Source organism: Schistocerca serialis, chromosome 11 (assembly GCF_023864345.2).
Source record: "Schistocerca serialis cubense isolate TAMUIC-IGC-003099 chromosome 11, iqSchSeri2.2, whole genome shotgun sequence".
Lineage (NCBI taxonomy): Eukaryota > Metazoa > Arthropoda > Insecta > Orthoptera > Acrididae > Schistocerca > Schistocerca serialis.
In genome coordinates this window covers 51116941-51129139 of record NC_064648.1, presented here as the reverse complement: position 1 = coordinate 51129139, position 12199 = coordinate 51116941, and the positions used below count along the sequence as shown (strand labels likewise).

Genomic DNA, 12199 nt, shown 5'->3' with positions numbered 1-12199 from the left:
AGAGGCGGGGCAGGGGAGAGGCGGGGCAGGGGAGAGGCGGGGCAGGGGAGAGGCGGGGCAGGGGAGAGGCGGGGCAGGGGAGAGGCGGGGCAGGGGAGAGGCGGGGCAGGGGAGAGGCGGGGCAGGGGAGAGGCGGGGCAGGGGAGAGGCGGGGCAGGGGAGAGGCGGGGCAGGGGAGAGGCGGGGCAGGGGAGAGGCGGGGCAGGGGAGAGGCGGGGCAGGGGAGAGGCGGGGCAGGGGAGAGGCGGGGCAGGGGAGAGGCGGGGCAGGGGAGAGGCGGGGCAGGGGAGAGGCGGGGCAGGGGAGAGGCGGGGCAGGGGAGAGGCGGGGCAGGGGAGAGGCGGGGCAGGGGAGAGGCGGGGCAGGGGAGAGGCGGGGCAGGGGAGAGGCGGGGCAGGGGAGAGGCGGGGCAGGGGAGAGGCGGGGCAGGGGAGAGGCGGGGCAGGGGAGAGGCGGGGCAGGGGAGAGGCGGGGCAGGGGAGAGGCGGGGCAGGGGAGAGGCGGGGCAGGGGAGAGGCGGGGCAGGGGAGAGGCGGGGCAGGGGAGAGGCGGGGCAGGGGAGAGGCGGGGCAGGGGAGAGGCGGGGCAGGGGAGAGGCGGGGCAGGGGAGAGGCGGGGCAGGGGAGAGGCGGGGCAGGGGAGAGGCGGGCAGGGGAGAGGCGAAAAGGAGAGAAGTAAAATGACTGTGTGTGATGGTGGAATGAGGGCTGTATGGTGCTGGAATGGAACAGGAAGCTGGATGGGTGAGGACAATGACTAATGAAGGTTGAGGCCAGGAGGGTTACATGAATGCAGGCAAAGTTCCCACCTGCACAATTCAGAAAAGCTGGTGTCAGTGGGAAAGAACCATATGGCACAGACTGTGAAGCAGTCATTCAAATGGAGGATGTCATGTCTGGCAGCATGCTCAGCAACCAAGTAGTCCACTTTTTTCGGTGGCCAGCCATGCGTACAGATGGCTAGTTGGTTTTCATGTCCACACAGAATGCAGCACAGCAGTTGCAGCCTAGCATGTAGATCATGACTGGTTTCAGAGGTAGCCCTGTCTTTGATGGGATAGGTGTTTGTGGTGGTGGTCAGAGGATGTATGGGGCAGGTCTTGCATCTAGGCCTATTACAGAGGTATGAGCCATGAGGCAAGGGGTTGGAGCAGGAGTTGTGTAGGAATGGACGAGTAGATTGTGTAGGTTTGGTGGATGGTGGAATACCGCTGGGGGAGGTGTGTGTAGGATAGTGGGCACAAAATTTCTCATTTCAGGGCATGATGAGATGTAGTCAGAACCCAGATGGAGAACATAATTCAGTTGCTCCAGTCCTGTGTGGTACTGAGTTACAAGGGAAATGCTCCTCTGTGGCCAGACAATGGATGGTTGGAAAGATAAGGCATGAGAGATTTGTTTTTGTACAAGATTGAGAGGATAATAATGATTGGTCAAGTCTCCAGTGAGACCCTCAGTATATTTTACAGACTAGAAGATTCTTTGGGCTATGAGGCACACTTTCATTTTTAACCAGTTCTTTAAAAGTAACATTTCTACAATTTTTAATATTAGATTGGAAAGCCAGGCTAAAAAAATTCTTAGTGTATAAAAGCAAACTGACCTAAAGGCCCCTGAATATCACAATTTAGTTTCTCCTTCATGACCACTGTCTTCTCCATGTAAGAGATGGCCTTCACTGCCTGCTAGATCATTACTTATGCTGTACTTCTTGAAATATGTGACCATTATGTCTTCTCTTACTCTATACCATGACTTTTTTCCCACTGACACACATGTTTGATTCTAGGTCCTTTCAATTATCTCTCTGGTGTGAGTCCTTGTTGGGTTTTTCCTGCAGCATGTCAAGTGAATTTGGTCAGAAAATACACCAGAGCAGAAGTGAGCTGCAGGGTGGGAGTATTACATGCTGCAAAGCAAAACACAACCAACTGGCATTGCGAAGCTGTCAGCTGGATGTGGTACAGCAACAGCCAATGCTGCAGTACATTAGTGGAACATCGGGAGACTTTCCTCACCTGACATCAGTTGTGTTTAAAATATTTGCCTGAAGCCCTTAACGAACATAGCCTGGAATGTATAAACATTCAGCCATTTGTGTACTAAATGACTTGTCTCAATATCAGAGCCAACAACACCCACAAGTCTGTGACACCCAGAGTGACATCCTAGAACGTAGTGTGGGGTCGCCGTTTGACCATTAGACAGCCTGCTGTGATGCACGAGGGGGCTGGTTGCTCACTGGAGGAAGTTCACAGCCATAATCAGGCGCACCACTGTGGTGTCATCACTCTCGTAACCAGAGACACTGCTGACAGCAGCACTGAGTGACCCCACATTCAGCCTTGCACTGTCAGCAATGCTAGATGTCTACTATTTCAAATGAGAGGCAATTGGAAGCTTCTAATAAGCTGTTCCTGATGTACTATGGTTGAGGTTTGGACAAAAGAAACTAATTCGACACATCTACAGTTGAGTTGTCCTGACATCTCATTTCACTCTCCACATGTGACAATCCAAGGGTCACGCAACACTGATGTCAGAAGTTTGCCTCCTTTTTAGAGCAATGTTTGAACCTACACCCATGTTACAGTGAATAAAGGGGTAATAGAAAAAACATCTGACAGTCATGAATTTTATGAAGTTGATTTTATTGCAAATGGAGAACCAGTGGATTTTTCTACCCTTAGAGGTAATGGAAGGCATGATTAGTTAGTGACTGTTAGATGTGCACAGTGTAACCTTGAGAGTCACTAAGAGCAATGTATGAAATCACTTCTAGGAAAATGTTACACATGTAATCATTTGGGCCGCATGTGTATGCAGTGCTGGGAGTCAATATGGCTCATAATTACATCTAAGAAGTAAGTTAATGTATTTTGTCTTCTTGTCGTGTGAATGTTAGTTCTCAAAGTGAGTGTTGTCAAGAACAAAGCTTCAATAGAACCAGAGACACAAGGTGTGCCATAACCAGAAGCAGTATGCATATTGTTAGGAAAGGTAGCAGAAATACCAGCAGATTATATAGAACTTCATGGGTTGACAGAATCACAATCGTTATACAGAGTGTAAATCTGTCAGACAAAAGTTGAATTGTTCCTTGTCCTGGTAAAACAACTGACATTGAGCAGGTCTTCACCTTCTGTATCTGGCTCAGATGCAAGGTTGGTCTAATGAAGTATTATTGACTGTTACAAAACTGAGGGTAACAGGAGATGTATTTAGGATATATAGAAGCTCTGAAGGGAGCCATAACATTCATTCAAAGAATTTAAAGAAAGGTTAATTCAAAGACATATGGAGCAAAATAGTGCCAGTCGCTATAGAGAACAATTAGAGGTAATAACTAAAAAAATACAGGAACTGTGCAAGAATTTGCAGACAGAATAAGGAAAATTAATGGGAGAACCTGTACACTGGGGTAGGTTGCTGAAGTCAATGACATTATTTCGCAAGAAGCAGAGCAGAGTATCTTCAATGCTTTTTTGAGAGGGCTGCATGCAGAAATAACACAATGTGTTGTGGACAGGGTGTCCAACAGATTTGTGCACAGCAGTGTGGCTAACTACAAAGCATGAGGAGTTCAATTTGTTGACTGGAATGCAGGGCAGATGGTCAGTGTTTGCAGCTAATAGAAGACATTTCAAGTTTGAATGAACAGGCCCTATAAGGATGAAATGTTGCCAGCCTCAGGGTGATGTGAATAAAGTAAGAAGACATAACAGTTTTAAAAGTAGAGGAGCAGGAGAAATAAGATATTAAACACTAGCTGGGACTCTTTGTCCACCTACGGTGATTCCCAGTAAGACTAGATGAAACAAAACTGTATGCAGAAGTAGATGCGATAAGATCAGTGCGTGATAAGAAGAGTAGTAGGAAGAAAAGGATTCCATGATGATATTGGATGCAGGGATCATGTTTCAGCTGCCACAAGTGATCTGGTGAAAAGTAAGCACTTGGACCTACCACAGTACAGACTGCATTGAGTGGGAATGAAGACTTCACACCATTAGGATGGTGGACATAGGCATCCACCTGGATACAGCTTAACTTAAACAATAATTAGAGATTGTGCAACACACAATTAACGGCTATGACATGATTCTGGGACTAGATTTCTTTATTCAGCATTCTGCTATAATTAACTTCCAGCTACCTAGTGTGGAACATGACAGCAAAATGCTTCAGTTAGGTTAAGTCATGGTAGAGAGGTGGCAAGGAGGGTTTGTTGCAAAAGATGAATTAATTAAACCATGAACAACCATACTAAGACTTGATTTTCATGATTATGTATCTAAGGGTACTGTGAAATTACTTTGGGTCAGTGATGAGTCTAGCTTACCAATAGGAATTTTGTGTTTGGTGGAACCATTAGAAGAGAAAGAGGTATTAGAACAGGTGGGTTGTTTATTTAACAGACATATCATGCACATACCTGTTTCTATGTAATGTTTCAGCACAGAGGGCATACGATTAACAAACCAGTTATTAATCACTAACATGAATATCTTATAGGAAGAAGAATGGGACATGCGGTGTGTCAGAAAAGGAGAATTGCCAGATATTACTTAAACAGTATGGGGAGCAAAATTAAAGCGCTTAGAGGAAAGCAATAGGGAACAGATGAAAAAACTACTTTTGGAATTCAATGATTTATTTTTTCCTAAAGGACCATTATCAGGTACGCATATTGCACAACACTACATACCAATAGGAAATGAATCATCAGCCTATCATAAACCATACAGAATAGCTAGCAACTTTCACCCAATTTTGGTGTTATAAATCGATCACCAGCTGAATGATGGAATAATTGAAGAACGTAATAGTCAATGGTGGGCAGGAATAGTTGTGCCAAAAATATAGATTGTGTTTAATTACAGACACCTAAATGTGAAAACCATAGCAGATGCCTACCCTTTCCCACACATCACAGAAACTATGGATCATTCTCAGCAATGCTAATATTTTCAACAATGGATTTGAAGTGTATCACCAAATAGAGCCTGCACCACACGACTGACACAAAACCGAATTTCTGGCCCCCTGGGGACAGTACCAAATCAGAAGTGTGCCATCCTCATTAAAAAAGGCACCTGTAACATTTCAGAGATTGTTGGATGCAATACTAATAAGTTTGCAACTATGGAAATCCCCTGTGCATCTTGACGACATAATCATCTATGGAAGTGATATCAAACTGCACATTCAGTGATGAAGGGAAGTATTCCTAAGGTTAAAAGCAGTGAAGTTCACACTGAGTACAGGAAAGTGTGATTTTGCTATGGAATAGGACATATCAGAAGATGAGTTAAGACAGACCCAAGATTAATTAGAGCTCTAAGTGAATTTCCTATAACATAATCTGTAAACGAGTGGAAATCATTCTGGACTTTTGTACTATTACCACCAGTTCATAGAAGGATGTGCAGATATTGCCAGAATGTTACACAATTTAAAAGGGTACCAAATTTGTGTGGTCAGAACAGTGCCAACATTCCTTTGAGTTTAAAGAAGCTTTAGCATTGAGTCCAATTGTGGCATTTCCAGATTTTAATAGAGAATTTATTTTATTATGTGATGCATAAAACCATGCACCAGCCCGTGTCTTATCAGAAGAGGTGGAATGCATAGAACATCCAGTAGCTTACACTCAAGACAACTGGATTCTGCAGAATGAAATTATTCCATAAGGGAGAATGGAATGTTAACCTTATTTATGGATTCACATATTTCAAATTTTAACTGTACGGTAAAACATTTAGAGTAATAACAGATAATGCGGCATTAAAATGGTTGTTGGGGTTAAAGAATCCTTCCCAATAGGTTGACACAATGCACAGCAAGGCTAAGTGAATAAGATTTTGAACTTATGCATAAAACTGAGAAGAAAGATGGAAATGCAGAAAGCTGAAGTAGAAAAGAAGCAGTATTACATATTACTCAGAATATCAGTGCTCTGCAAACGCAAGTAGAAGTCTTGGATAGGGAAGTAGTTATTTAAATGGTTGCAGTCTGTAGAAGGTAGTGTTTCAGCTAGGGATAAATTTGTTGCAAGAAGAGAACTATTTAAAGGTTCTAAGGAAAGTACAGAAGGAACTATCACCAAAGTTGAGGTTGGTTTCAGCACCTGAGCACAAAAACTTGCCTTTAATTTGAAGTAGCCAAGGCGTAAGTGAGAATAGATGGAAGAAAAGTTTCCATTTCTATTTCTGTAACAGTAGCAGGGAAACAAGCACATCATGACCGCTACGTAATTCGTGTATTGCTCGTCAACTGGGGAATACTGAAGAAATTTGTGAGAGTAATAACTCCGTGACTGTTATTAACTGCTAAAGACAAGGGGAGATATGTAGAAATGGAGGAAGAAAAGTTACAAAAATGCCACTGAGAGAAAATCATAGTCTGTCCGAGTATGGTAATAAGAGTGGGGCAGGATTCCTGTGCAGTGAAATTGCTAATGGGACAAAGGAGGAAAGAGAATGCAATTAAAAAGTGGTCCAGCCAGTATTGTACTTTCAGCTGGTCGAGGCACATGGGTTGGACCCTAGCTCTGACAAGATGGTAGTAGCATCTAGATGTTTCAAGAAGTGAAGGGGTACATCAGCAATGAGGGCAGGATGAAAGGTGAATGCTTTCTTATTAAATGGAACAGCGTGCAACATAATGGGGCCTACTTTCTGCCTGTCCACAATGACTGCTGGGAGAACTCACTTGAGTATTTCCCAGCCACATTTGTACTGACCAGAGGAGCCCATGGAATTGCCACCTACTGCAAACCTAACCAGCTTAAATCAATCTCTAGGGCCAGAACTAATGTAATCTATGAACACACTTCTGAACCAGCAGGAGGGACCAATCTCCCTGGAAAACTTATTGCAGCATGTAAATTCATATTGTGAAGATCAGCACCAGAAAGAGACAACACTGACTATTGTCATACCAAAGACTGCATCAGCACTTATTCTAATGGGTCTGATGTTGTTCTGGTACATAAAAGACAAAGAACATGACCCAGTTTGGACCCAGCCATAGTTCAGGTCCCACTGGGTTGGATAACCTGAGCATAAAAGCAGCAGAATGAAGCAGAATGCAGTGATATTCTACAAAGAATAACTGATTTATTGTCGCTTTTAAGTGGGAAGTAGAGAGTTAGGAAAAACTGTGCAAGGAGCATAGTAATGAAATTAGTTCCATGGTATTTGAGTTAAAGTGCAGGGCAAGGGGCCCTATGGAAATGTGTATGATTCAGTGAAAGGTTTAAGGTAACTGTTAGAATGATACTTAGGAGGTGAAATAAGGCTGGAAATAACAGTCACCAGTAACTCTGTCCCTCAGATTGACCAACATATACTACTCATTACACCAGGGTCTTGATTAAAATGTCAATGTAGTGTATCAACCATAATTGGTAAAAAAATGCACCAGAGCAGAAGTGAGTTGAAACAGAGCCAGTTGCAGATGGGTATGAGTGTTCTACATCTACATCTACGTTTATACTCCACAAGCCACCCAACGGTGTGTGGCGGAGGGCACTTTACGTGCCACTGTAATTACCTCCCTTTTCTGTTCCAGTCGCGTATGGTTCGGGGGAAGAACAACTGTCTGAAAGCCTCTGTGCGCGCTCAAATCTCTCTAATTTTACATTCGTGATCTCCTCGGGAGGTATAAGTAGGGGGAAGCAATATATTCGATACCTCATCCAGAACCGCACCCTCTCGAAACCTGGTGAGCAAGCTACACCGCGATGCAGAGCGCCTCTCTTGCAGAGTCTGCCACTTGAGTTTGCTAAACATCTTCGTAACGCTATCACGGTTACCAAATATCCCTGTGACAAAACGCGCCGCTCTTCTTTGGATCTTCTCTATCTCCTCCGTCAACCCAATCTGGTACGGATCCCACACTGTTGACCAATACTCAAGTATAGGTCGAACGAGTGTTTTGTAAGCCACCTCCTTTGTTGATGGACTACATTTTCTAAGGACTCTCCCAATGAATCTCAACCTGGTACCCGCCTTACCAACAATTAATTTTATATGATCATTACACTTCAAATCGTTCCGCACGCATACTCCCAGATATTTTACAGAAGTAACTCCTACCAGTGTTTGTTCCGCTATCATATAATCATACAATAAAGGATCATTCTTTCTATGTATTCGCAATACATTACATTTGTCTATGTTAAGGGTCAGTTGCCACTCCCTGCACCAAGTGCCTATCCGCTGCAGATCCTCCTGCATTTCGCTACAATTCTCTACTGCTGCAACTTCTCTGTATACTACAGCATCATCCGCGAAAAGCCGCATGGAACTTCCGACACTATCTACTATGTCATTTATATATATTGTGAAAAGCAATGGTCCCATAACACTCGAGTTGGGTCTCACACGATCACTCTTTCCGGAATCCATGTTGATTCCTACAGAGTAGATTCTGGGTTTCCAAAAACGACATGATACTCTAGCAAAAAACATGTTCTAAGATTCTACAACAGATCGATGTCAGAGATATAGGTCTATACTTTTGCGCATCTGCTAGACGACCCTTCTTGAAGACTGGGACTACCTGTGCTCTTTTCCAATCATTTGGAACCTTCCGTTCCTCTAGAGACTTGCAGCACACGGCTCTCAGAAGGGGGGCAAGTTCTTTTGCGTACTCTGTGTAGAAACGAATTGGTATCCCGTCAGGTCCAGTGGACTTTCCTCTGTTGAGTGATTCCAGTTGCTTTTCTATTCCTTGGACACTTATTTCGATATCAGCCATTTTTTCGTTTGTGCGAGGATTTAGAGAAGGAACTGCACTGCGGTCTTCCTCTGTGGAACAGCTTTCGAAAAAGGTGTTTAGTATTTCAGCTTTACGTGTGTCATCCTCTGTTTCAATGCCATCATCATCCCGGAGTGTCTGGATATGCTGTTTCGAGCCACTCACTCACTGATTTAACGTAAGACCAGAACTTCCTAGGATTTTCTGTTAAGTCGGTACATAGTGTTATGCACTTCAAAGCAAAACATGGCCAACTTGCTTCACAAAGCAGAGCCAGCTGGGCATAGTAGAGCAACAGTCAATGCTGCAAAATGCTAGTGGAAAGGTGGAAGCTTTTCATCACTTGCCACTTGCCTTAAACCCTAAACAAACAATTTGGAAAGCTGAAGTACTCATCGGTTCGTATACTACATAATTCTTGTCCCTTTATCACAACCTACACAACACACCTGTGACAGACAGTGACATCCCAGAATGCAGCATGGGGTTCACCATTTGAACACAAGACAGGGCAGCATGCCCTGGGTCACAAGCAAGCTGCCTGCTCACTCTAGACATTGCCTTCTGTGAAGATGTGTCAGAGTTAGACATACAGCAGGTCTCCGACAAAGGCAACTCTGGCAAAGTCATTTGCACACAGTTTACTTTGATACAACACATCCAGCGGACGCAGCAAGCCCATATGCCAGTTGCCATGCAGTACTCATGTGATCTGTTGTGACCTTACAGCCAAATAACAGTCCTCTCTTCTTAAGTCACACATGGTCAACCCTGTCTTCGATTTTGGGATACAGTTTGAGTCTCTATGAACTGTTGTCCCATACAACAAACAACTACACGATTCACATTAAGCCATCATACCACATCAATTTTTGACTATCTTGCTTCCTTTCTTTCTATGGCCCTCCACTGCCCGGTCTAGTAGGCATTTCCTCTGTGTCCACCTGCATTGTCTGTAGCTGTGTACATGGTGATTGTGAATGTGGGGCTACACAACAAACACTAACCCATTTCATACAATCACTGACATCACTGGCATAGTTGTCAATTGACCAGACTGCCGTATTCCATGCAGAACACGATCGTATGGACATCTGGTTTACAGTTTGTAGGATTGTATGGTGAATGAAAAACAGGGCGGGGAAGTAGTTGTTTCTTGCTTTAATTTTGGATACCATGTAGTTTTCGCCATTCTGTATTCGGTCCTCAATTTGCACATGTAGTCTTCTTCATTTTTTCAGTTCTTCCTTACTTGCAAGCCAATCATGAATGGCTCTTTCTGTTGGAGGAGGACCAAAATACCACTCAGCTGCTTTGTTTCCATATTGTTCTGCATGTGCTATTACCTTCAATTTATAGCCCATATCATACGAAACCTCTATTTTTCCATTAGGAAACTACTAAATAAAATACTCCTCTGTTACCAATAACACAAATCGCTTTCAGTTCAAGTTCACTGGCACTCTAGACTGCAATGACACATTGGCTAGGGAGTGTTCTGGGTTTGGAATGGCAGGACAGGAGGGGGACAGTGTTAGCAAGCTTGTGAGGCTCCACAACTTTTTCATCGCATCAGTGCACTACTGCTGCCAGTTGACTCCAGTGTTGCCAGATAGAGATAAGTTTCCCACAGCATTGAATATATGGCCTTTTTTAAGCCTGGCAGGAATTTTAAATCAAACACTGGACATTTATACATTACTTTTGAGAGTAAGACACACCTGAATGTTGTAGGAAATTTAATGAAGAAAAAAAGTGTCATAATCTGTAAAGTATGGTATGCTTTTGTTCTCTAAAATATAAGGTCAAACTGATGATGTATCTTTGTGAGTGGCACTCTTTGGGTGTCAGTGACCTGCCCTTCTTTCCCAACCTTCCTGTATCCATTACTAACTCTTTCCAGATAAGGTAACTGCTAATTCAAAAAGCTATGGAAGTTCCTTGTACTTTTGTGTGCATGTATTGCCAGAACTAGCTATTTCACCTCCTGAAGCTAGCTGAAGGCCAGCCATCTAGCCTGGCAAATTTGTAGTTCTGAACAATTTCAAAATGTGAACACGAGAGTAAAATATAATTTTCTGAACCTTATCTTTGTTTTTGCATCACGGTTTATCTGTAGTATCTATTTTCCTGTCTGCGGAGGAAAAACGTAAATAATTTCCCACATCTAATTTTTGAAAGTTAGAAGAAGGGGTTACAATGATGTGAAGAATCTTTGTCTTCACAATACATACCTAACATACTGATCAGTATGACACTTCCTGTGTGCTGATTTGAACTGTGTAGACCATGTTACAAAGTACATTTTGTCTGGCTACAGTGCTAGAGGCATTTTAAGTTTAAATTCATAATGTTTGCTGCCATATATGCAACTAAAAATACTGATTAAGTTTAATGTCAAGGATTCTTACTACTCAGAAGGTGGGTCAGGAAGAAAGTTTATATTTTTTGTTCGTTAACTTTAACCTACACATTTATAAAATGTGCTGTTAAAGAATTTACAGGGGATTTCTTTTATGTATGAAACAATAAAAGTTTCATTTGCTGAATAATTTACATGGTAATACATCTGCATATTAAGGCTCGTGCAATTGTTACACATTATTAATACTAGCTTTCTGTTAAAGATAATGTATAGTAAATTTGAGAGAGAGAGAGAGAGAGAGAGAGAGAGAGAGAGAGAGAGAGAGAGAGAGAGAGAGAGAGAGAGAGAGAATGTTGCAAAACTATAAACAAATCAGTTACAGTTGGTTCAATGTAGAGAAAGTGACAAGAAAATATCACAAGACTTCAGAAGAAAGGAAAGAGAGCAACTTAGCAAATGTATGGATTTAAAATAAAGAAAAAGTGAAAGAAAGAGTTGTGAACTCCTAAACTTCACTCCACATTAAATAATGAAATTTACTTATCAATAAGTAAAATGGAAAAAAAATGAATTGACGTTGACAGGCAACAAAAATATGAAGTAGTTAATTGTACCATCACTGATGTGGTGTCAGAAATTGATAAGCAAATTTTATATTTAATATTTCACTGTTTCATTAAAAGCTCTCAAATCTGCTGAATTGGGGATATGTGCAAAATGGATCTCTCAAATCTGGAGATCTACAGACAGACTTTGTAGAGAATGCTTCTTGGCGTAATGAGACAAAGGTCGAAGTGCTCATCATCACATGAACAAGTACAGGCTTCACAGGTTTTGCTTGGATGCTGCGGAAACATTTTATCATGCCATCATCACCAATGAGATCTAACACATGAAAGTTTCTATAGCTATGTTCTTATATATATATATATTACACCTGAAGTAAAGAAGATGATCTCATGTCTCAAAAAAGTTTACAATTTGTTGAGATGGTTGTACTCCCCTATTAGAAAATAAGTACATGTTATCCAGTTTGTGTTCGAAAGTATTTAAAGTGAAAATGGACTGT

At 42.5% G+C, this 12199-nt stretch overlaps 1 protein-coding gene across 9 annotated transcripts in view; it reads right to left on the bottom strand.

Annotated features, from left to right (window-relative positions):
* LOC126427086 (zinc finger protein 99-like) overlaps window positions 1–12199 on the bottom strand; it is a 146540-nt gene that overhangs the window by 79182 nt on the left and 55159 nt on the right. The gene's annotated exons all lie outside the window — the stretch shown is intronic.